The following is a 26,388-nucleotide window of genomic DNA, read 5'->3' as shown; positions in this document are numbered from 1 at the left end:
GACTGAGCAGGGGCACGAGTGCGGGAAAGACGCCGTCCTTAAGGGAGTAGAAAGAACGCGTCCGGTCCAGGCCAAAACCTCCCTCCCTCCACCCTGACTAGAGATGACCTTGGATTTGAATGGGAAGGGAGAGGGCTTAATGCACTGGATGCTTCTCCCAATCTACTTTAGAGAGATGGCAGGGAGCGCTCGCCGGGCTCAATAATTTATCAGAACCTGCGCACGAATAGACAGAGAGCCTTCCCCGGGCTGTGAGTCCAGCCACAGCTCTCCATGACTGTTCTCTGGTGCGTGTGAGACGAGGGGCTCGTCTAGATCGAGGACCGTGAGGGGGGCTTGATCCCCTTGGATGGGACGGGTAAAACCCTAATGTGCACACAAGTCACATGGAGATCCTGTTAAGACAGATCCTGATGCGGTAGGTCCGGGGGAGGGAAGGCAGGGCTGGGGGGAGAGCCGGGTGCTGCATTTCTGTCAGGGTCCCAGATGTTGGTGCGGCTGGTCCAAGGACCAGGTGTGAGCGAGAACCTCTGTCCAGCGGGACACACCCCCTCCGCTGCCATCTCCACACGCCCTGCTCTGTGGTGGAGTTTCTGGAAGTGCACGTGTGAAGGCCCCGGTCCTCTCCGCTGCTATCTTTGTGGCTCAGCCCTGGGCAGTTAGCGTGGAAGCACCACAGGCAGGGCCTGTTCTGGTGACATTTCAAATCCCAAGCACCCTTCACACCCCCGTCCCCGGCTGTACGGTTAGCATCCGTGGCTCAGAAACTTCAGGGAGCACTTCTGTCTCCTTCCCCAGGGTCCCTATTTAATCCCCTTCACATGGGGACAGCACTTTACAGTTTATAGGCCACTGCCACATGCCTAGTCTTACTCGTCCCCCCAGCAGCACTGCCAAGGAGGAAACTAATGCTCAAGAAGGCCAACGCGGTGGCCCAAGATTCCCCAGCTCGTTTGTGGCAGTCAGGATTCGAACCCACGACTGCCTGGCTCACAAGCCTTGTCTTTTATACAAACAGGAACCAGGTAAGCCCACTGTTCCTCTAGCTCTTCAGACCTGTCCTCAGCACCAAGTAAGAGCCGGACCATTCACTGAGTAAGGACCTGGGACTCCCTAGCACCCGCTCACCTGCCCACAGGCGTGCAATCCAGCCAGGGAGGCCAGAAACCCAGCACGCCCCACCCAGGTCCCCTCCCCAGGTCAGGCAGCTGCACCTCCCTATACGAGCTCCCTACAGAGTCTGAGGTCAGCACCTGGGGTGCCCGCAGGACAGGCCCTGGGATGCTTGTCCCCTCTGATACCTTTATCCCACCAGGCTCAGACTCGGGTTAATTAACAGACAGGCCTGGATTTTTTTTTGATTTTTTTTTTAAGCCTCACCCAAGGATGTTACCCAAGGATATTTTTTCCCCATTGCTTTTCAGAGAGAGTGGAAGGAAAAGAGAGAGAGAGAGACAGCGATGTGAGAGAAACACATAGATTGGTTGCCTACCGCACACACCCCAACCGGGGAGGGGATGGAGCCTGCAACCGAGGTACGTGCCCTTGGCCAGAATCAAACCTGGGACCTTTCAGTCCGCAGGTCGACGCTCTAATCACTGAGCCAAACCAGCTAGGGCAAGACAGGCCTGGATTTATATCCCAGCCGGACTTCCAGCATAAAAGATCCTGCTAAAGGGGCCAAGGATTTAATTGACCACACCTGTCCCTGCCTCCATGGTCACCCCCACAGTGCTCCTGGCTTTCTCTAACCTGACCCACCTTCCGTCACACCTCTCCCCGAAAGAGCTTCTCCCTGTGCCCTGGGGAACACCTCTGTTAAGTAAACAAACCCGCCCCCACGCTCAACCACTTCACCGAATGTTCAGCAACTGCACCTCCTGTCTCAGCTGAAGCTCCCTGTCCCCATAACCCCGCTCTCCCTGCGGCCCTCTCCAGCCAGAGTTGCTACTTCTCCCCCTGCCCCCACCTACACATAATTAAGGTCCCAATTTTCAGGAAGCATCCCCAGCTCCTCACTGCCACGCCCTGGCCATGGCTTTCCTGGAAAGCTGTCTCCAAGCTCTCTTCTCCCCTCCTCATGGCCACCCTTCCTCCTAAAGACCCCCCACTACCTCGGGCTCAGTCTCCCCCACCCTGTGCCGGCCCCCTCCGGGGCAGGGTTTCTCAGCCTCGGCACTATGGGCATGCTGAGCCGGGTCACTCCGTATCGGGGGCTGTCCTGTGCGTTGTGGGGTGTTCAGCAGCATTCCTGGCCTCTACCCACTCGATGCCAGTAGACACCCTCCCAAGTCATGACAACCAAAATGTCTCCGGACGATGTCCAGTGCCCTCCAGGGGGATGAAACCAGCCCTGAGTAAGAACCGCTGGTCTAGAGCAATGTCCGTATCCGGACCCCAGGTCCAGTGCCCCTGACCACTCCAGCCCCGGCGACAGTCACTTCGCTCCGCGTCATCCCTCTCCTGGGGCAGCCACCCGCCTTCTCCACTGCCCAGGGCCCCCCGGAAGCAGGTGGAAGCTTGAGGACTGAACCCCTCCAGACCAACTCCGGGGTCCAAGTTCCATCAGGCCCGGCCGCCCTCTTCACAGCTCTTCCCTCGACCAGTAATTGACCTGTTCCTGGTTAATATCGTTTCCTTTTGCCCGTTGTCTTTCCTGCCTCCTTCACGGGGACACAAACCGCTTGAGAGCAGGACCTTAGCTATTTTCTTCCCTGTCCTCGCCCTTGCACTAGCAGAGGCCCTGGCACAGGGAACATTCCTGGAAGGGGGGGGCAGGAGGGGAGAGAGGGAGAAAGGAAGGAAGGGGAGCTCTGGGGAAGGAGGGGGAGACCGCTGCAGAGGGAGGAATTGGCCAGATGAGGCCACGAGAGCCCCGCATCTTGTTGGGCTTTGAAATAACCTGTGGCTAATAAAAGGAATAATGCATCTCCATATTTACCGACAGGAAAATACCCCTAATTAAGCTGACTTTATACACCCATCTGTGTATGCACGCCCTAAGAAATACACAGAAGAATACTCGCCAAAAGGTTGAAGATTTTTATCTCTGAGTGGTGAGATTTCAGGGGGAATGCTGCCTTCTCTTTTTCTTCAGTTTCCCATAATAAGAATATATTATCCTTCCAAGCAGAAAATTTTATAAATCATGTTCTCAAAGCATGCATCTTTAAATGGGAAAGGTCTCATGATAAAAGGTTAGGTGGAAAGGAAGACATACAAAGAAGATGCTTCCTACACACGGCATTACAGCCCAATGAAAACAACGTTTTAAATTTCATATGGGAAGCGCTGGAAAAAAGATCAGGCAGGGGAAACCCACCCCGGCTCAACAGCAGTGATTCTCAGGGGTGGCAGAAAGGGCCTGAATTTTTTATTTGATTTTATTAATTGAAATCGAAATAGCTTCACGTGCCTAGGGGCTACTGTATTTGAGAGCAGAGCTCTAGCGTGAACAAATATTTTTTTATACTTAGAAAAAGAACACTAGATGTGACTTTAAAATTAATAAATAACAACTCAGAACAGCACATCCGAGCACTGCCCCAGCGTCTGGCCCAGTTCCAGCCTAGTCGGCATTCTGCATCCGTTTATTATAAGATCTGAATGCCCCATCCAAACTTTCTTGGCAGATGTACCATTTTTTATTTACACTTTTTTAAAAACTAGAGGATGATTTCTTCATTTCTTATTCAATGTTTGAAAGTGAGGCAGAGTCAATGAACTCACACATATTCCAAAAACTGACTTCCTCTGACCTTAGCAGAAGGTACTTAAGTGCACAGATGTTTGCTGGTTTTAAAAGGAGGCCTTGCTGCGTATGAAAAAAACATTCCCCCTAATTTTTTGCTCAATTTGTTTTAAGTCGGTAATGAAATCTGTAAATCTGTGCTCCCTTTCTTCGGGAAAAATGGAATTTTGATCTCTTTTAAAAATCAGAACGCGACGGGATAACGGAGAAATCAGTTTCAATAGCACATTGCACATCCGTTTCAGAGCTGTGATGTAAACATGATGATGCTACGCGCCGAGGGTCTCTGAGCTTCTTGCCACCAGCCTAGCAGCTCAGGTGGAGTGCTGCCTAACGCGGGCTTCTCTGGAAGATTTTTGTCAACAAATTGCACGTCTGCTTGTTTCAAATAAAATCATGAAGTTGTTACCGTCTTTGCACAAAGATGGCTCCATTCTGATTGCCCTGGGGAAGAAAACTTTGTACCAATCACCCCATTGTCTCTAACAGTAAAGAGCTTCAGGAGGAACAGAAAACCCACCTTAATTGCGCTCTTACTAGGTGCCAACCGGTCACACACAGAAGAGGTCTGAAGACGTGGCCCCTCATAGGGGCCAGAGTAGGGAACAGAGGGGGCACTGCTTGGCCTCTGGGCTCACAAAACAATAATGAAATGCTGAAAATGTTTACCACCTGAATGCATGCACTTTGTAGACTCTGCATTTAAAACTGCAGAACGGGATAAAGGGGCGAGGAAGTGTCCCCAGACCTCAGCACCTGGATACGATCATCATCCCCTTTTGGAGAGCATTTTTCCACATGTCTCTATTCCACTGGTTCTCACTGAAGGCAATGCTGTCCCGCAGGGGACACTTAGCAATGTCTACAGTCATATTTGGTTGTCACATTGGGGGTGAGGGGGTGCTACTGGCATTTAGTGGGTAGAGGCCAGAGATGCTGCTAAACTTCCTGCAATGCACAGGGCAGCCCCACGCACATACACAAAGAATTATCCAGCCCAAATGTGAGCAGTGCCGAGGCTGAGGAACCCTGCTCTACCCACATGGATGTGCGGCATTGTGATCATTATGGGATGGAGTTCGCACTGTGCCAGCGGTTTGACATCCTGCAAGACCACGTGTATTGCTTGTGATCTCATTTAATTTTTAACAGAACTATGTAAGACGAGGAAATATTACAGGTTTTATAGCTGGAGAGATGGAGGCTCAGAGAGGCGAAGTGTCCTGACCAAGGTTGCAACAGCAGGTAGTCATGGTGCTGAGTCTGAAGTCCAGGTCTGAGAGATTCGAAACCCCGTCTTTCCCAGCACCTGCCGATTTGCTCCCTTCCACCCCAGGGAACAGTTTACAAAGGGCAGTTATGGGCTGGGGAGTAAGACCCTTGACTCCAGGCAGCTCCCTCACCCCTTCCACCACATAAAGATACACAAGAAGTCGTCAGTCTGTGACCCAAAAGGGGCCTTTACCACAACCTGGTCATGCTGGCACCCTGATCTTGGACCTGCGGCCTCCAGAACTGAGAGAAATAGATTTCTGCTGTTTATCAGCCACCCAGGATGGGGGGCTTTGTTATGCAGCACAAACGGAGGAAGACGCTTATTTTCTCATTTTTCCTACCTTCTGCTGACTTGTTAAACAGAATGTTTTTAGTTCACCTGATGATCTTTATATTTTACATAACATTCTCTAACTTACATGTCTGAAGTTATCAGATTCAGAAATTGAAGAGTAGCAGCTGGGCCTGGCCAGGTAGCTCAGCTGGTTAGAGCTGTGTCCTGACACGGCCACTGTCGCAGGTTTGCTCAGCAGCCTGGGCACATACAAGAATCAACCAATGATGCATAAATAAGTGGAACAGCAAATCCATGTTCCTCTCTCTCTCTCTCTCAAATCAATTAAAAAAAATTTTTTTTAAGTAGCAGTTGACTCCCTTTACAAAAGATAAGAAAATCAGTTCCCTTCTACTTCCTCGCCCTCTGCTCACCCCAGCTTCTGGTTTTCATCGGCATGCCCTGGGAACTTTTGTAGCAGTCTTTTACAGTAAATTACAGAGTTGCTTTTTTTTTTATACATATATATATGCATCTTTTTAAATTATTATCACAACATTCTGTTTTACTTTTTCCACAGTTACTTAAATTTAATTTTAGACATAAACTGTTTCAAAGCATGCCGCCATACAACTCTCCTTTCCAGGAACGCTAGGTGCTTTTCTCGTGAGTTCTTTGTTGACTGAAGCACATCCTCCTGCACTTCCTCCCCACTCCGTCCCCCGAGAGATATGAATGATATACCCCCACACCCCTGTGTACTTGAGTCACGTGTAAATATCAACTTTGGGCATGAAAGCCTCCATCCCATCCTTTTTCCTTCAATTCCGTCATCGCTTCATTTTCTTCTCGAATCTACTGTCAAAAGAGTTGAAAAGCCAAGGCTGTTTGACATTTATTTTCTTTGGAAAAAAAAAAAACACTTCTTCTGCCTTAATTTTCATCAGTCTTTCTTCATCCTTGAAATGTGGTTTCATCAGAGTCTATGTCTTACTATGAGTTTAGTTTTTTTTATTCCCACTAAGTTTACTTGGTAACCCTTTTAGAACTGAAAATGCCTACCAAGCTCCACTTCGGGAATGTTTTCTTCTAGGTCCTCTTTGAAGATTGTTTCGGTTACATTTGCTCCATTTCTTATGTCCAAGAACACAAATGATCCCTATTCGTCTCCAGGTTTCCCTCTTCTCCAGACCTCAGTGTATCAGTCCAGATCTGGTCAGGAAACAAAACCACACCGGTCACTTTAACAGAAATAAAGTAAATAATTGTTAACTGTATAAAAGTGTTAACTAGGTACTGAAAAGGCAAAAAGAGAACACTAAGACTATAGAAAGAGCAACTTCAAAGCGTAGCTACCACCCTGTGAGCTGGGAAAACGAAGAAGAGAATTTGGTACTTTTAAAGGGAGCTTAGAAGCTTGGAAAACGGGTTCTGGAAAAATGAAAATCAGACCTCAGGGCTGTGCTGGTATCTCTGAGCTCAGAGGTGGGGCCTCTGGAGGCCCCACAGTGTAAGGGACAAGACGTTACAATTCCTGTGCTCCCCCTGCTAGAGCCTGGAACAGTGACAGACCCTTTGGAAAGATACTTTTAGGCCAGAGGTTCCCAGCCTTGGCTATACTTTGGAATCACACTGAGAATATTAAAAAATACTGATGCCTGGATCCCATCCCTTGAGATTCTGAGCTAGTTGGTCCGGGGTGCTGCCTGAGTGTTGAGAGTTTTACTCCCCAGGTGATTCTTATGTGTAGCCAAGGGTGAGGACCACTGGCCTAGAATTATCTCTGCATGGGACTTGTTACCACCTCTGAGAATAAAGAAAAGATTAGCGTTCACAGTCTTGGTTTTAAATCATCGTGATAATCACCTAAGAAAGCTCTTTGAAACTGGTGCTGCTCCTCCCTGCCCCCCAGAGCTCCTGATTTAATTCATTTGAGTTGGGGTGGACATTGGGATTTTTAAATCCCAGGGAGTTCTAATGTGCAGCCAGGGTTTAGGGAGAGGCAAGGCCCACAATGCTTATTTCTCCTATCAGGGAGGTTTGATGAGCAGATGCCAGACATCAAAAGGAGGCAAAAATTTCTAACATCATCAAGCATCAAGATACTGGGTTGGTGGGAGAAGACTGACAATTAGATCGTTTTAATAGGGAGCCCCTTCACTATCAGATGTCAAAAATTAAGATACACTCAGAAGCCTACACACATGCCCATTCATTTGTTCCACAAGGAGGAAATTACGAACATGAGTGGAAAGATACATTTCAATTTCCTTCAATATAACTGCAAGTTAGCTTTGGGCCTCATTGCCCTGGGGCAGTGGTTCCTGGACCAGCAGCCTCAGCCTCGCCTGGTATCTTGTTACAAATTCAAATTCTTGGGCCCCACCCCAGGCCTGCTGAATCAGAAACTGGAGGGATGACCCAGCCATCTGTGTTTTAACAAGTCTTCCAGGTCTGATGCACACTCGGATTTGAGGTCCACTTCCCCAACCAGTGACATCTGGAAAAGTCACAGCAGAAAAAAAGCAAAACGCTAAAAGGCCTGTGTCCCTCTGTGTCCCAGGAACCCCTTCAGTAGGTAACTACAGCCCCCTCCCTTCTTGTAGACCAACGGCATCACCATAGCAACACAGATGCTCTTGGTGGGTCTCAGACATTCACCAGGAGAACATCTTTTCTTAATAAATGGAAGAATTTGCATGTAAAATCAGACTTCTGTGCCCTTTGTCTCTTTGCCTGCCGGTGACAAGTAGTTCCATCTCTTTGCTTTTCCCTTTGGCATGCTGAGAACTTATTTTCATCTGATCCCCCTTTACCAAAGGTGCCAAGTCTTCCAGATTTTGCCAACGGATCATCTGACGGTCCTCGATGTTGCCTACTGTTGTGACCTGTGTCCTTTAGCAATGCTTTGGTTAATGCCTCTGTTGCACTCGGTTTTGGGAGGGTCATGTCAAATTGTTGACACTAACTGAGCTCAGAATAAACTAAAGATCCTGGTTCCTTTTCCACAGGTGATGCTGAGCCGCTTCTTCTCCATCCTGTACCTCAGCTGTGGGATACTGGACCCGGGTGTACAATCTCACGACATCTTGTGAGACGGTAGCATTTCTTGATTCAGCTGTGCCCGGGTAGCAAGCTTTGTTCATGCTGGGGTGTCAACCCTTTTGGTTTGCCCAGGACTAAGGGGTTTCCCAGGAAACAGAACTTTCAGACCTAAAACCAGGAAAGCCCCCTGGGAGCAGCTTTCAACCAGTACAAATGGGATCTGGTGGGTAAACCAGAGGCCTTGTTCCTTGGTGGGTGTGACAGGCAGCCCCCAAGACGGCCCCCAACGGTCCCACCTCTTGGTTTGCGAGCCCTTGTGCCATCTCCTGCCCTCGGTGGAGGGCTGGACCTAGTGACTCGATTCTAACCCAGTAGAAGGGGTGGGCTATCACTTCTGAGGTTAGGCTACGAGAAGATCGAGAGCTCCACCCTGCTGGCTTTCTCTCACCTTCTCCCGGGCTGGCTCTGAGAGACGCCAGCTGCCACGTTGAGAGGTGCCCTACAAGGAACTCGTTTCTCCTGACAACTGTTATGGGTTGAATTGTGTCCCCAGAAAAGATGTTAAAGTCCTAGCCCCCTATGCCAGCCCCGCTGCCCTCTTTTCTGGGAACCTTCCCCACCATTCCCATGGTTACCACGGAAGCCACCATTTCAAACACCGTGACCTCACTGCCCCGGCCACCGCCAGTGGCCTAGAGTGAGTACTTGACCCAAGCTGAACCCTGCCTTGGGACTTGGGTGCAGACAAACTGAGAATTAAACCTGCTTCTCCTCAGCGGTTGAAACTGCGACATTTCCAGTTCTGGGGCTACTGGTCCCCACCTTGTTCTGTTTCTACCATTACCAGCACGTAAGTCTCTTCCGCTTACAGCCAGAGACCTAACGCAAACCAACAAGGCCCGGACAGGAAAGAGGAAGTCCCGTCACCACCATCGCCAACCCAGGGGTGACAGGAGCATCCTCCATGACACTCAGGAGATAAAGGGGAACGTAGGACTGTTCTGAGAAGGCCCCTCCGATCTTCTCTGTGGCCTGTGGCCTCTAAAGATAATTCTGATCTTCCCTGAAAAGCAAGAGCCACACCAGACCCCTGGCCTCAAAAGCTATCCTTGGATGTCCTCATCGTGCCAGCAACAATACCCCAGACGGGAGCAAAATTTTACATGGGAAGGAGAAAGGGAAAATATTATGAATCACGGGGACTGCAAGTTACGGAAGGATGGAGATTGGTTCACAGATGAGGAAACAGGAGTTATGGGGAGATCAGAGGAGAAACATTCACTGGAACAGCTGTGGCTCCAGGCCCTCCCTGCCGAAATGGAGGTCCAAATTCACCCCCAATATTCACCTATGTACAGCCAGCAGCAAAAAGGGCCTCAGGCAGACATGGTATCAATGCTGGATGGATGGATGGATGGATGGATGGATGGATGGATGGACAAATGCCCAATGAGAACACAGTAGTTGTCTATAGGCAGAATCAGGAGCCCCCAGCTGAGGTGAGTGGTGAGGGCTTTTGGTTGATCCTGACAGCACCTCTGGCTGGCAGATCTCTTAGGTGAGTGGGACAAGTGGCTTTGAGGGGTATGCAGCAGATACTGACCGGGAAGACAAAAGTCTGCCTTTGCCTCTCTGAGCCTGTCTCCCCATCTACACAAATATAGGGCTGTCCTCGCTCTCCCTCTCCCTGGTCCCTCCCATCTTCCAGACCCAAGGAAACTTCATGGGGTTGGGTGCTCCCAAACTATTAAAGCAGAGCCACGTTCCAGGTCCTCTGCAGAGCGGGTCTCACCGCCATCTGCCAGTTCTGTTTACAGAATGACACCAGGACGGGTGGGCAGTTGGGAGGTCTCCAACTTCTCTGAGAACATCTCTGCAGATGCTTCTGAAAAGGGTGAGACGTGGGCCATGTGGTGAGTGAGAAGTCTGGAATGCTGCCACTCAGTCATGCCTGGCCCCCCGCTCACCAGGCAGGCACCATCCCCCAGATGCGGAACACTGATAACTCCCCATGGGGGCTCTGCATCCTTCCATGAGATGACAGGGGCTCTATCAGATGACGGTGCCCTCCCCTGCCCTGCCCAAGGGTCAAAGGATAAACTCCTTTGGGATGATGGCAGTGATGGAAATGATGCAACTCTCCAGCCTATGAGAACGTACAGGGCCACATTCAGTCTATTTTCTGCTCCTCGCTGCCCAGGGCACTGTTCAGTCTCTTTTACAAAGATGTTCCTCAGCCTCCAGGTAATCGATTAATATAAGTATATACCAGCGAGGGGCTCTCAATTCTACAGACCCAAACGTCTCTTAAACCCAGCCAGGACCTCTCATTTCAAATCATTAATGCAGAATTTCCCTCCACTAGCACTCACTAAGTCCTAGGAGCTGTGCTAGGCTTTTATTTAATCCTCAATACGACTCTTTGCAGGAAGTAGTCGATCCCCAATATAATACTGATGAATAAACTGAGGCTCAGAGAGGCTATTAACTTGCCCAAGGCCACGTACTGACCCAGTTAGTGGCAGAACTGAGAGGAAAATCTGAGTCGGTCCATAAGCGAAGCTTGTGCCCTAAACACTGGGATGCATTGCTTCCCAGCACAGCCCAGACCTTAAACCCACAGACTCTTCCAGCCTGGACCAGCTGGCCCCACGCTCACTTGCAGTCTGGCCGCAGCCTCACTACACACTTGCAGCTCCCAGTCTGGCCAGTCCGACCACACCTCTGCTCATACTATTTGCTCTCCTCGAAATGTTCCAGGCACTGCTCAGGGTCCCCTCCTCCGCCAAGACTTTCTGACCCTTCCAAACCCCCAAGGTAGAATGAACCCATTTCTCCTCACGTCCTCACTGACTCTGTAGGTATATCTACCACAGGAAACATTTCCACCATTGTTTATATGTGGACCTCAGCCTTCTGGCTTCTAGGCTTTTGGGAAATACAGTTCATACCTTATCATTTCTGTATGCCCAAGGTCTAGCACAGTGGTAGGAACACAGAGGCTCTTGGTAAATATTGGATGAAGAGCCAAGTGAACTGAAACTTCATCAGAAATCCAATTTCAATCACCCAGGACAGCAAGTTCATGAGGCAGGGATGCCTGGCACACAGCACATGCTTACCTAATAAAAACGTATTTCATGAATGAATGGTGAACATGGCTCAGCATTTACACCCTTATTTCTATTCAATCTCCAGGTGGCCTAGAGAGCTGGTTCCAGATGTAATCTTAGGATTTAGAAATGGAAACATCAGGTACTTTCTAGTAAATTGACCATTAGCTCTAAGGTACCTGTTATGGACTGAATGTTCATATATCCCCCAAATTCATATGTTGAAACCCTAGTCCCCGTGTGATGGTATTTGGAGATGGGGCCTTGGGAGGTAATGAGGTCATAAGGGTGGAGCCCTCATGAATGAGACTAGTGCGCTTTTAGGAAGAGGCCGGATTGCTAGCTCAGCTCTTTCTCCACCATGAGAAGTCAGCAGTCTGCAACCCAGGAGAGGGCCCTCAGCAGAACCCCGCCATGCTGGCACCCTGATCTCAGACTTCCAGCCTCCAGACTCTGGAAAACAAATCTCTGTTGTTTACAAACCACTCAGTCTAAGGTACTTTGTTACAGCAGCTCAAACTGGCTAAAGTCTCAAAATAACTTTTTAAACCTAAAGTCATCCTTCTCAGACAACAGACCTTCAAATTTCAGTAAGAAAAGAAGCCTTCAATTCAAAACTTTGACCATAAAAGGGGTATTAGTCACTGTACATTGCGAATGGGCTTGGCCTAACTCTGGAGAGCTAATGAGATTCTCGAAATAAATGTATGAATATATAGAGCCTTTTTAGAGCTGGGTTTCCCCTGAACCAGACCTGAGGCAAGGGTCTGAGTGCAAGTCCTTTACTTAGGAGGTGATCCCAGGAAGCACCAGCAGGAGAAGGGGAGGAAAGACAGAGAAGGAATGGAAGTCAATTAATAGCGTATTGTCACTTCAGTTAGCACTGTGGGCGGCCAGAGCTCCATCCTACTGAGGACGTGGGGAAACATCTCTGAATTGACCCACCTAATGGGGAAGGGAGCTGGGCCATTATTTTCCAGCTCCCATCTGCCAAGCCTGCTGGGGTGTGGGGAGAGGTGACGACCCAGTATTTCCAGCCTGCCCAAGCAGGCTGAGAGAAAGCCCTGGAGAGGAGAGTGGCAGGGCCCACAGCAGGACACCCTCAGCATATTCAGGAATATCATCAACCGTGTCTGCACCAAAGCCCAAGGGGAAAATCTAGTGTGACAAGAGCATTTGTCTCCAACTAATAGGTATGGAACCTAATGTAAACTGAGCAAGGAAGTGGAGGTCTGGGCAGAGAAGTTAGAACTTTCCATCTGCCTCTCTTCCTCTCTTTCCTGTGGAGTGTGGATGTCAGCCGTTTGCCTTCTCTCCCTCCCCAACCTGGAATCTATTTTCCCCTCAGTTGGAGTCTTTCTCCCTCTCCCCCTCAGTACTTTCAATCAACCCCCTTGTCCTTAGTCTCCCGTCTTTTAAGAGCCCATAACACAAAAGTGAAAGATCTTGCTTAATATTTGTTTACTTAGGAACAGTGAGTTTTATGTACACAGATCTTAATTAAAATCTGAGTGCGTTCTATTTGTAGATGGAGAGGCATTCTGCCCGAGAAGGGGGCCTCTGAAATCTTGGCCCCTTCTTTCCAATGCACCTCCAGCACCTAGAAGGAACACTTGGGATTCAGTCTTTCACTGGGGCCCATGAAGCAATTCATGTTCTCAGCAGCACCAGTTATTGGCAATTTCATTCTGCGAGGGAAGTGGATTTCCTTCCAGACCTGCTGGAGTGACGCCTCAGGAGTGAGACTGGCTTCATTTGGGTGGGTGGCCTGATAGTGTCAGGCAGGGTGTCTGCAGTGAGGCACTTGGTTTGCACCCAAACCATAGTCTACAGTAATTGCTCTCCCCTGCCACTGTGGGGGTCCCCTCTAAACAACTGCAAAAAAAAAGTTTTCTCACTGCTTTCCAGACCCTCATCTCCCTTTCCAACTTATTCTCGACATGGTTTTCCTCAGGACCATTCAAATGTCACCTCCTCTGAGAAGCCTTCCCTGGCTCCCTCGAGCTGGCAGGCACCCTCTCTCCTGAGCCCCCTGAACCTGCTTGTGGCATGCCCCCCCCCTTGTGTTGTCAGCTCGCCAGTCTGTGGGCCCATAGAGGACTGAGTCCCCATGCTGGTTAACTTGTCTCACTGCGGATTCAGCATAGAGTACAAGCTTGGTAAATGCTGAATGGACGAATGCCAGGACTTGCTAGAGCTTCTGACCAACTTGTAAGAACTCTTGAGCTGACAGCCAGCGAGAAATGTAGAGTCCAGAGGTCAGGAAGCCCAGTGTTTTTCACCTGGGGTGGGGGTGGATGCCAGAGGCGGCCCAAGTGACTAAAGTTCTCCCATATGGAACCGGGATGCTCCGCTCTTGTTGAATTTACATACTGGGTTTCTGGAATGGAGTTCCACTTCTTTAAAAAGTTAGAAAACTACTGTTCTGGAGTCCCAACCAGGGAGCATAACTGACTCAAGGGAGGCTTGTCTGGGACCTCGGTTTACTGACGTCTGGTCCAGAACTCACTCAGCTCAGCGCGCAGCCAAGCAGGCCCAGAGATGCGGGCTTCCTCCAGATGAGGGCCCTGAACCTGGAGGCGCAGCCCAAACACGAAGTCTAGGATGGGGAGTTGGGGAACCCGCAGCAGCATGGATGTGGGGCAGCCAGGCTGCTACTCCTGACCTGCAGTGGAAGCAGGAGCTTGACTGCCTGGTGTGGGGGTAGTCAAAGGAAATGAGGTGGAGACTCCAAGATCAAGAGGGAGCTTAGGAACCTAAACTGGTTCAGTGAGGCAGCCCAAGGCCAAGACAAGGCACCTCCCCAGCGCAGGCAGATGGACCATGGGTGACCAAAGCCCTGAAGGATGGAAGTCAGGAGCAGCCTGGAACACGCACTGAAAAGAGCAAATCCCTTCTGGACCTAGGTCCTCCCTCCCTGCACCCTATCCTGTAGGAAAGAGCAGAAACCCCAGTGGCCTTGGGCCTGGGAGGCTGGGGATGCTGCGGGGCTTCTCTGGAGCTCGAGCTTGGAGCAACTCCCAGCAGCAGCCAGCAGAGAGGCGGCAGCGCCACCTCCTGGCGTGTTTAGGGAGTGCAGCTCACGCCCAGCAAGCCTCAGGCCTCAGGCAACACGGGAAGGAGCAGTGAGGGGCTGGACCCAGAAGAGCAGATCAGCTGTTTATTACTTTTCCTTTTTCTACCTTATCACAGAAAACTAAGCATACAAAAGTACGAAAATTGTAGTCATGAACTCCCAGATACCCATCATTCCCCAGTTATTAGTTCATGGCAAATTTTGCTTCCTCCCCAAGCACCACTTACCCCTCCAAATTATTCCAAAGCACATCCCAGGCATCATATTTTACTCCTAAATGTTTCCTTTGTATCTCTAAAGTTAATATTTTTACAATGTAACTGCAATATCATATCTCAGCGAAAAAAAATTTCCTTAATATCATCAAATATCCAATTGTCTCATGAATTCATAAATGCTTTTCTACAGTTTGTTCATCAAAATCCTGATAAAGCCTACATGTTGCAACTGGTTCAATGCCTTTTGAATCCTTTTTAAATCCTCGCCTGAGAACATGCTTAGTGAGAGGAAGAGAGAGAGAGAGAGAGAGAGACATTGATGTGAGAGGGCCTCCAGGTTCAAGGCCCTCATCTGGAGGAAGCCGCATCTCTGGGCCTGCGTGGCTGTGCGCTGAGCTGAGTGAGCTCTGGGCCAGGAGTCAGTAAACCGAGGTCCTGGACAAGCCTCCCTTGAGCCAGTTATGCTCCCTGGTTGGGACTCCAGAACAGCGGTTTTCTAACTTTTTAAAGAAACACCAATTGGCTGCCTTCCGTACACTGGGGATCAAACCCAACTGGGGATCGAACCTGCAACCTGGGTATGTGCCTTGACCGGCAATCAAACCGGCAACCTTTCTGTGCATGAGACGATGCTCACCAACTGAGCCACACCAGCCACACCAATCTATACGTTTCCCCTCCAGTTTTTTCTGTTTTTGCCTGTTTGTTTCTTGTTATTTTTTACTTGCAATTCACTTGTTAAAAGAACTTGCCGTTTGTCCTGACATTTCCCACTCTGGATTTTGCTGGTTTTATCCCTGTGGTATCCTTTACGGTGTTCCTCAGATTTTCTGAGTTGTGGATTATGCCAGGTGGAGGAATCTAGAGGTCTATTCAGACGCGGTTTTGCTCTTTTGTCAGGTCTGCTTCAGAGGGTGTTGTGTTCTATCAGCTGATGTCAACTGGCCTCTCTTCTGGTGATGTCAACAACCACCCATGGTCATTACCTAGATCTATTATTTCATGAGGATTGCATGCCGATACTCTAATTCCATCGTTAGCTGTTCACTTTTTTTTTTTTTTTAAATCATCACCCAAGGATATTTTTTCCATTGCTTTTCAGAAAGAGTAGGAGGGGAAAGAGAAAGAGGGGGAGAGAGAGAAACATTGATGTGAGAGAGACACGTCCTTTGGTTGCCTCTTGCATGTGCCTGATCAGGGCTGGGGACCAAGCCTGCAACCAAGGTACGTGCCCATAACTGGAATCGAACCCGGGACCTTTCAGTCCATGGGCCGACGTACTAACCACTGAGCAAAACCAACTAGGGCTAGCTGTTTACTTTTAAACTGGAGATTCATTATTGATTCAGAATAACTTCTCACAACAAAAAACAGCCCCATGGGAGAAAATCCTCTTCTGGACCCTGGGCCAAGTCTCCCTTTTCTAGAACTGTGTTGTCCAATAAGGTAGCCACTACCCCCATGTGACCATTGAACATCGAAAAGTAGCTAGTCCAAATTTGAGATGTGCTATAAATGTAGAATACATTTCCAACTTTAAAAACTTCTTATAAAAAAACAGTGTTAAGTATCTCATTAATAATGTTTCTATCATTTGCATGTTGAAATATTTTGAATAGATCGAGTTAAATAAAATATATATTATTATTTTAAATATATCTTTATTGATTTCAGAGAGAGGAAAGGAGAGGGAGAGAGAAATAGAAACATCAATGATGAGTCATTGATCGGCTACCTCTTGCACGCCCCCCGACTGGGGATCGAGCCCGCAACCTGGGCATGTGCCCTGACCAGGAATCGAACCCTGATCGCCTGGATCCTAGGTCGATGCTCAACCACTGAGCCACGCCCGGCCAAGCTAAAATATATTATTAAAATTTTAATTTTGCCGGTGTTGCTCAGTGGTTGAGCATGGACCTAGGAACCAAGAGGTCATGGTTCAATTCCCAGTCAGGGCACATGTCTGGGTTGCAGGCTCCATCCCCATTAGGGGGTGTGCAGGAGGCAGCTGATCAATGATGTTTCTCTATCATTGATGTTTCTATCTCTCCCTTTCCCTTCCTCTAAAAATCAATAAAAACATATTTTTTTAAAAATTTAATTTTACCTGTTTCTTTTTACTTTCTGAATGTGGCTACTAGAAATTTTAAACTTTTTGGGTCCTTCCTTCCAAGGGTGGGCTGTCCCCGGTGTGTGCAGCTTCAATGGGCCAAAAGTAGGTTATCTGCAGGGAGGTGAAGGATGTGCAGAGGGCTGGGAAATGCAGAGTGGAGTGACCTGATGCGTGTAGGGCGACCCCTCGTGGTACGGGACAAAGCTGGGCATGGGAAGAGAGAAGGGTGGGCTCCAGGCCAGAGCCTCCATGTGTATACTTGCCCCAGACCTCCCAAATACTGGGGTTATGCACACTGTAACACTGATCATACCCCTCCCTTGCCCTGTGAGGCTGGTGATAAAACACAGGGAGCAAAAACAATCATTGCTGGCGGCCTAATTATGGTGAGCAGCCTGGTAGTGCTGTATATAGACTCTGCTTTGGGGGAAATGTGCTGATTTATGCAGTTCCCAACATTTAACGGTGGAGACCAGACTGTGGCTGAATCAGATCAGATCGTTCTCTGGGACAAATTGCAATCCTGAGCTGCAGAGGGAAAATGTGCACAGGATTGTCTGTTCCTTTTTCCCCTGACCTGCTACTAGCTTCACCTTGGGTTCTCTGGCCATTCCTTTGAGCCAAAGGCTTGAGTTGGCCCCATGGGCATGGAGGCGAAAGTCAGTAATTGCTGAGCACCTGCTCTGTGCCAGGTTCTGGGGAAACTGAGACATCTCAAACCAAGGCCTCTGGAAACTCATAGCCTAGTGAGCTCAAGCAGACCCTCTTGGCATGAAGGCTGTCCACGTGTGGAAGACAGCAAAAACGGCACCAAATGCCCTTGCCCCCATATCTGCACCTGTTTGCTATGTTACTTTGAATGCCCTCCCGCTCTGACACTGGGTTCAGTCAGGTGACTTGTTTTGGCCAAGAGGATGCTAGCAACCACAATGCAAGCAAAGGTTTGAAAACCACCTGGGCAGTGGGGCTTGTCCTCTTTGGAAGCTCTTGGAATCCACCATATGAAGAAATCTGGGCCAGCATGCTGGAGAGTGAGAGACCACACGGAGCCATGTGGAAAGACGCCCTGCCCATCATCTCAGACATCCCAGATGAGGCCATCAAAAGCCCACCAATGCAGGCAGACCCGTGACTGAAACCCGCCTAGTGCAGAAGCACCAGCTGAGCCCAGCCCAAGTTGCCAAACTACAGAATTGAGTTAAATGGATGGTGGTGGTTTTCAGCCCTCCACAGCTAAAATGAGTAGGATTTACCAGGTAGACAAGCGAGGAGAGGTAAACCAGGCAAAGGGAACAGCATAAGCAGAGGCATGTGGACACGGGGTCTCTGCTTTAAGAGAATTACAAGCCACCCCGGATGACTGCATCACAGGGCCTCTGGGAGAGACGAGGCAGAGGCCTTGCCACAGGGCACCTCAGTGCCAAGTGTGGGGCTTATCCAGAAAGAAGTGAGAAGGCACTGGAGGAATCTGAGCAGGAGAGGGCCAAGATGAGCTGTGTATTCTGCAAAGGTCACTTTGGCAGCAGTGAGGGGAGCCAGGTGCCCACCCTCCACCTCCAGCAAGGGGCCAGAGCCACCAGCCTCCAAGGATTCAGGCAGCAACCCTTCCTGCCACCCCCTTACTCCTGACCTCAGACAGGAGGCTCTGCTAAGATCCCAAAACAAATGTGCTTAAAATGAACCAAAATGCTTCCAATGTTACTTTTCAAAAACCAGTTTCCACGTCTGAGACAACAGCAGTGCTGTCTCAAGGGCAGTGGCAGGCATGTTGGATTCTCAGAGTCAGTGACAAGGGGGGACCGGTGTGGACAATGAGAAGACAGTTTCACAAAATCATTGCTTTTCAGAGTTGGATGAGACCCCAAGGAACAGTTGGCCCAGCCCCCTCTGATGGAGGTGTCTACCACACACCCTTTCTTACATATCTTCAGTGACAGGGTGCTCAGCACTTTATCTGCCCAAAGTTCATCATGGGCTTATTATTGGTCCACATCTGCTTCTGTCCACAGCAGCCTTCAGAGGTGACAAGATGTCCACTGAAACCCCTACTTTGCCTCTTCTCCAGCCTGAACATAATTCTGAAGTGATATGACTTATGCAGAATGGGAGGGGTGGGCACTTGATTCCCAAAACCAAATTTATACCAATGTAGCCTAAATACTTTTCATGGCAATTACATCAGCCCCATCCTGTATCACCTTCAGGATCCCTTCTCTGGACAAGATGGTGTTTTGTACATCCTGCTATTATTATAGCTGAATTGCAATTTTTTTCCTACATGACAACATTATTCAAAAACAAGCCCTACAGCAAATTCATATCTGTCCCTTCCCCATCCCAGCACAGCACAAGGTCTAGCACAGAGTAGCAGCTCATTAAACATCTATTGAAGGAATGAACCTCTTTCCTAAAGAAGTAATGGTCACTGGTGGGATGTACTGAGCAAAACAGCCTACCACCAAGTTATGGGCTCAGGAGCTAGACTGCTTAGGTTCAAATTCCTGTTTTCACTAGCCCCTCCCCTTAGGCCCACAGTTCCCAAACTGTGTGCCAAGATACCACTGGGCACTGTAGCAAAAAGGCATGTAGGTACCATGGGTTATCATAAATGTTCAAGAGAAACATGGTGATATCTGTTGGATACCCACAAACTATAGCTCATAGTAGTCACACTTTCAACATTAGTTTGGGTTCCATTCCTTCTGATGACATCATATATTTGCAAAGCTGGTTTTTCAGTGGTCACAGTGATAAAAACAAAATGTATGTGAAAGTCAGTGTAGAACAAGAAATGAGGATAGCAACGTCCCATCTAACTCTAAGTTTTGAGAAGTTGTACAGTGCCCAACAGACACACACATCCCAGTATCATGCAATTCTGGTTATTTAAGATGGAATAATTTTTTTCTTTTGATTTATATGAGTTATTTTTTCAAATGACTACTAAGTTAGTACATAAATACTTATAAGTTGTTTGGACTAGCCACCTAATAAACAAAATTACTAGGTATTTCTTTTGGCCTTCAGGCATTGTGAAAAAATACTGAGGTACTAAGGGTACTGGAGTACTGGACACAGAGAAACTGTGGGAATCTCTGTTTTAGGCATTTTACTTCACCTCTCTGGGCCTGTTTCCCTAAGGATAAACTGGGAATAACAATATACCATAAGTTTGCTGGTAGGATTAATTAAGTGAGGCTATATACAGTACTTAGGATTGTAGGCATGTTGCTATTATTATATAAAGAGGTCAAAGCAGAAGTTGGAAAAATTACAGGGGAAATGTCTAAAACACAGCAGAGGACAATTTTCTAACATTCTCTCCTTTTATTAATAACATAACTACTACCATATACCAAGTGGTTTGACACACATTGCAAAGGGCACTGGACTGGGAGTCATGAAGAAATGTTTTCTAGCCACAGCTCAGCTTTGAAACTTTGAGCAAGGCACCCACCCCCATCCCCTCTCCCCAAGCCTCAGTTTCCACATCTGTATGTTATACATGCAATTGTGACTGTGGAATTGGGAGGGAGGCAGTTAAGACTTTTCAGATGTGCAGACACCAGCAGGGACTCGACCACAGATGGGATAGTGCCTCCTATATACCATGAATAGTGCAAACATCGGGAGAGGGTGATTAATATCGAACAATTGATATGCTAATTACAAGCCATCTTTATCAGCTTGTTGCTGCAAGTCCCCCAGGCTCCGGAGGCCACAATCTGAAAGAATGCGTTTCTGGGCTTCGTCTGAGTTGAAGGTAATTAAGCACGTCAGAGTTACAAAACCACATGCTTCAAACTGATTCAGACCTTTCACTAAATTAGAACATCTCCAAAGTGTCGGAACGGCGAGGCTCTGCCAGCTGTATAATCAGGTCCGTATTCGGTTCCTTAAATAGAGATTTGTTGATAAACCAACCTACTGTTTTTAAAATGTGGTTTATCTTCGAAAAGAAAATAATAAAGCTTCCCTTTAAAAAGATCTCAGTTTTCATCAGATCAAATTGCCTTTGCCTTTTGCCTCTAGGGTTCCTAGGGACTCTGATTTTTTCTTAATGCTGAGTTATTCCTTTATTAGCTAGTCATTGAAATCGACCTCGTTCCCATAGAGGGGTGATTATGGGCACAGAAAATGCATTCACTCCTTTTACAAGGCCGACGGCTGACAGGAGCGATTCTGCTGGTAGCTTCAACAGAATGTGGCATTTTATACAACGAGCGCTGAGACTGTTATAAAGCTGATTTTGGCATGTTTTCCTAAATGTGAAAAAAAGGAGAAAAAGGAAAATGGAGAAATCGTGTCTCTCAGATGAAGGGCCCTACATGTAGAGATAGGACTCCCTGGTCTAAATGCCTCCCCCCTTACCAGCTAATGAAAGCAGACAGGTGTCACTCCCTGACCTCATCCTCTGGCTCCCCAGGCACCCAGGTCTGTCTCTGAGCCTGGAGCAGAAACCAGACCTACCTACCCATGGCGCCCAGACCCTCCCTGTGGGCACATGGCATATAGACATTGTGACTTAATGTTTAGACTGAATAAAACAATTTATCTTTTGGGCTTTTAAAAAATCATCTTACCCCATCCTTGAGACTGACCACCGTGACCTCACAGATCCCTCTGGTAGAGGGGAACGCCTCCCACAGTTAGAGGGGTGGAGTCGCCTCCCACAGTTAGAGGGGTGGAGTCGGGACCAAGAGCATCCTCTGGCAAAGCTGCTAGAGCCGCATGGTCCTAATTCAGATCCCAGCTCTATCACTTACTAGCTGTGTGACTCTGAGCAAGTCACTTAACCTTTCTGGCTTTGCTCTTCTCATCTGCAAAGTAACAACTGAGGATTAGTTGTTGGCTAAATATTTGTAAAGTGCTTGGAACAGGGGCTGACACACATTATTTGATGAAAGCAAGCTGCTGGGGTTTTGTCTTGTGTCTGCTGATGACAGTCCCCCTTTACTCCTGCACAGTCTGCACGCCTGCAGCCCAAGATGTCTATTTCCCTGGGGAGCTTCCTGCTCACTTTCTTTTAGCCACGCCTGCCTTCTGCTCCAGACAAAAGTCTGCCAGGCCTGACATTGCTCAACAACCCTCTAATTGTCCCAGTCTGTCTGTCCTCCTGCCTTCTCCATGGAGACTGTTTGAGGCCTGCCTCTCCCATCAAACCTCTGATCCTCACTCTCAACCCATCTCTTTTTTTTAATCCTCACTCAAGGATATTTTTTCCATTGCTTTTCAGAGAGAGTGGAAGGAAGAGAGAGAGAGAGAGAAAGAGAGAGAGAGAGGGAGACGGAGAGGGAGACGGAGGGGGAGACAGAGAGGGAGACAGGGAGGGGGAGATGGAGGGGGAAAGGGCAAGAAACATCGATGTGAGAGAGACACATCAATTGGTTGCCTCCCACACGTGCCCCGACTCGGGCAGGGGATCGAGCTTGCAACTGAGGTACGTGCCCTTGGCTGGAATCAAACCTGGGACCCTTCAGTACGCGGGCTGATGCTCTAACCACTGAGCCAAACTGGCCAGGGTCCATCACTCCTTCACAATGAAAATAATGCCAACAGAACCCCCTCAACCTTCTTCCACATCCCTCACTCTGTCCTACTCCCAGTCACACCCCCTCACTCACCCATTCTCCTTCCGCCAGGGTGGAGAAGGTGCCATCACTTTGCCACCTGAGGCTGGCTCTCATCCCTGATGGAACCTGCCAGTGCAGTCGGGCATGTTGTGCACTGCACACTGGCGCCTAGCCAAGGTGTCAGTAGGAACAGAAATCCAACCCATCTTTGTTTTCCGAGTCCTACATCGACATGAGAAGCCCAGACAGGTGTGCCTTTTCTAAATCATCTACCCAGAGTGGCCCATCTTTCAAATTTGAACAAAAGTACCTTCTGGACAAGCGGGAACCCTGGCCTGAGTGCCAAACTTCAGACCCCCTGCTCTTCCAGAGCCCTTTCTCACTCAGTCACCTCTCTATTAGCCTCTCCTCTACCAGGTTCCCCATCAGTTCCGTGGCTATCATGGGCAGAGGACATTAAGGAAAACTGGCCAACAATTGGAAATGGAGCAAGGAAACACTGAGTTCCCTCAGTACTGGGTGTTGCCAAGCACCCATTATCTGATTCTCCAGAACTGTGCGGTCCAATCCGGTAGCCATTAGGCTCACGTGGCTACTGTGCACTTGAAATGTGCCTAATCTGAACTGAGATGTGCTATAAGTATAAAATAGACACTGGAATTCAAGGAGTTGGTAAGAAAATAAGAATGTCAAATATCTCATCACTAATTTTTACATTACCTGTTGTATTAGGCTGCTAGGGCTGCTATAGCAAAGTGCCACAAATGGGGGCCTTAAAACAGTAGAAATGGGTTGTCTCACAGTCCTAGAGGCTAGACATGCAAAATCCAGGTGTCAGCAGAGCCATGCTCCTGAACCCTGAAGGGGAGAGCCCTCCCTTGGCTATTCCCAGCTTAGGGTGGTGGCTGCTAAGCCTCACCACTCCTTGGTTCTGATCTCTGCCTCTGTTGTGACACAGCATCCTCCTCTTATACAACCAGCCGTATATAATTAAGGGCCCACTCTACTTCTATGACCTCATCTTAATTAATTACATCTACAAGGGACCTAGTTCCACATACTGAAGTACTGGGGGTTAGAACTCCAGCATCTCTTTTGTGGAACCACAATTCAACCCATAACACATATTTAAATGATACTATTTTTGAATAAATTGAGTTAGAGTAAATAAAATGAATAATTGCATATGTGGCTTACTTTGGATATATTTCTATTATTCTGGGGTATACACTGTATTTACTATTGATTAGGTTACTTAGCAACTCTGAAAGTACAGATATTAACCCTAGGAAACCAGCATGATCAATGAATGTTATCTGGTAGAGATATAAATAAAAAATTATAACACAAAGCTCATAGATTTCTTTTATATGTTCTTTATTGCAACATTGGTCTTTTAAGTGTCTGTAAATACTTCTGTCTCTCTGAAACTTTTCTGAACTCTTCTTACCATCTTGCTCGTTTCCTCATTAAGGAGTTAATTCAATCTTTGACACATGCTCACTTTATGGAAAGTTAAGTTTTCAACATTCTGGAAATTATACCTTGTCGTGGGATTCTGAAGACAATGGAGCCTGAACATCCCCATTTCTTCCCATCCCCATTTCAGGCCACAGTATTGCCTTTTCTGAGCAAGGGCTGGTTCCTGAAGAAATCACCCTGTTGGGCTCCCTTGCTCCGGGACAGTTAACTAGTAAGCAGTGCAGAGGTAAGAGCCAAAAGTGGCCATTCCCGGAAAAGCTGGGCTTTTAGGATCTATAGACCCCACCTGAGCTGCTGAGCCTTCCTGACCTTTAAAAGGCCAGGAATTTGTTGACATGGGCTGAGTTACCCACCTCAGGGATGGAAGAGTTCAGAGAGCCCAGGGAGCAGAGAAGCTTCCTTTGTATGCTTAGGCAGGGGTCTGGCAGCCTCCCATGAACCACAGGTACTCAGGGCCAGAGATCCTGGTCCTCTGCCCATCTTTAAGGACACTTCTCAGCCACATCTACACCCCATGGAGTAGATAGCAAAAGATAACAGCCCAACAGAGGAACCTCAGAGGAGGGTGAGGTCGAAGAGTCAGACCACATGGTCACTTAAGAGAACTGCAGCTGGAAGAGACCAATTAACACACAAATTTTAAAAATTATAACAGGCTATCACCCTAGCCAGTTTGACTCAGTGGTTAGAGCGTCGGCCCACAGACTGTGGGGTCCTGGGTTCGATTTGGGCCAAAGGCATGTACCTCAGTTGCAGGCTCGATCCCTGGCCCCAGTTGGAGCACATGCGGGAGGCAATCAATCAATGTGTCTCTCTCACATGGATGTTTCTCTCTCTCGTCTCTCCTCCATTCTCTCTGAAAAGCAATGGAAAAATAAAAATGATAGCAGGCTATAAAATGAGCCAAACCCATCACAAAAAGAATATCTGAAACTTAAAAACAAGACAGCTAAGCTTTAAAAAAACAACCAGCAGGTGAATTAAAGGAAAGGATGACATTGTTGAGCCCTGAATCAGAAACCTGGAAGATCAAGTATAAGAAATATCTTAAAGCTTAGAGACGAAAGACAAGATTAAAGTCATGAGGGAAAAGATAAAAGATTGAGAAGAAAGATCCAAGAATCCTAACATGCACAGAAGAGAAGTTCCAGGCGGAGGCAAATAAGAGTAGGAAGAGAGGCAATAAATAGTTAAACTCATACCAGAAGAAAATTTCCCTGAACTGAGCAAAGATCTAAATAGCCTATTCAAGTCCAAAGAGACAAAAGGACTGCCTGGCTAAAAATTATTCATGAGACAGGATGGAAGAAAGACACTCAAGGATATTCAAGAACTCAAAGGTGAGCCAGCAGACAACAATGTACCTGAGCTACAAAATGGATGCTGCTTCCCTTCTGCTCCCCAAATCTCCCGTAAGAATCTCTTTTGTGGCTCACCTTAACAAGAAATCCATAGGTAAGGGAATTTGTAGAATGTGCTTTAGCCTAGCCAAGTTCACATATTGCAAAGCCACTGGACCCAGCCAAGGCTAAAAGAACTGAACAGATACAATTAGCCCCATCTCGTCTGGGTGACCTCCAGTCAACGAATGACCGGGCAAAGCAGTGGTACGAGGGCCTAGCCATTTCTGCCCAGTGAGGGATTCCTTTCATAGGCAACTGTTGCTTCAGAGCACCCCTGCCAAGCTGGCAGAGACAGTATTAGGAATATATCTTCATGTGATGGATCCACCTGGCCGATCCTACTTCCTCCCACTTCCTTTCACAGGTGTTACTCAACAATAAACCTTTTGTACGGCTAATTCTCTCAGGATCTTCATCTCAGAAATTCCAACCCACATAAAATAATTTTAAAGCAGGTATTATTACCATATTCAAAGACTCAAATGAAAATATGCTTCAAAAAATGAACAAATAAAAAATTTCAACACATAAGTTAAAACTACAGAAATAAACATTCTAGAACTAAAAAATAAAATATCTGGAACCATCTTTAAAAGTTTACTGGGTGGATTTAACAAGACACTATTGACAGAGGGATCAATAAACTGAAGTTATCCAATCTGAAGAACAGAAAGAAAAAGACCAAAAAAATTTTACAAAATCTCAGTGATATGTGGAGCAATATGAAAAGGTTTAGTATATGTATAAGTGGAGTCCCAGACGGCTAGGAGAGAATGAGACCAAAAAAAGTTTTTTGAAGAAATAGTGGTCAAATTTTCCTATTTTGGTGAAAGTTATAAATTTACAATTTCAAGAAGCTCAACAAACCCCAAGCAGGAAAAAATACAAAGAAAACGGCCGATAGATACATCATACCAAACTCCTGAAAACCAAAGATTAAATATGTGGGTGAGGAAAAAAGATGGCGGCGTACGTAGCAGCTGCACCCGCCGCCTCCCGAAACCACATCAAAATTACAACTAAAACACAGAACCACCATCACTCAGAGCCTCCTGGAATCTGGCT

Source organism: Miniopterus schreibersii (assembly GCF_964146895.1).
Source record: "Miniopterus schreibersii genome assembly, chromosome: 10".
Classification (NCBI taxonomy): domain Eukaryota; kingdom Metazoa; phylum Chordata; class Mammalia; order Chiroptera; family Miniopteridae; genus Miniopterus; species Miniopterus schreibersii.
This window is presented reverse-complemented; position numbering follows the sequence as displayed.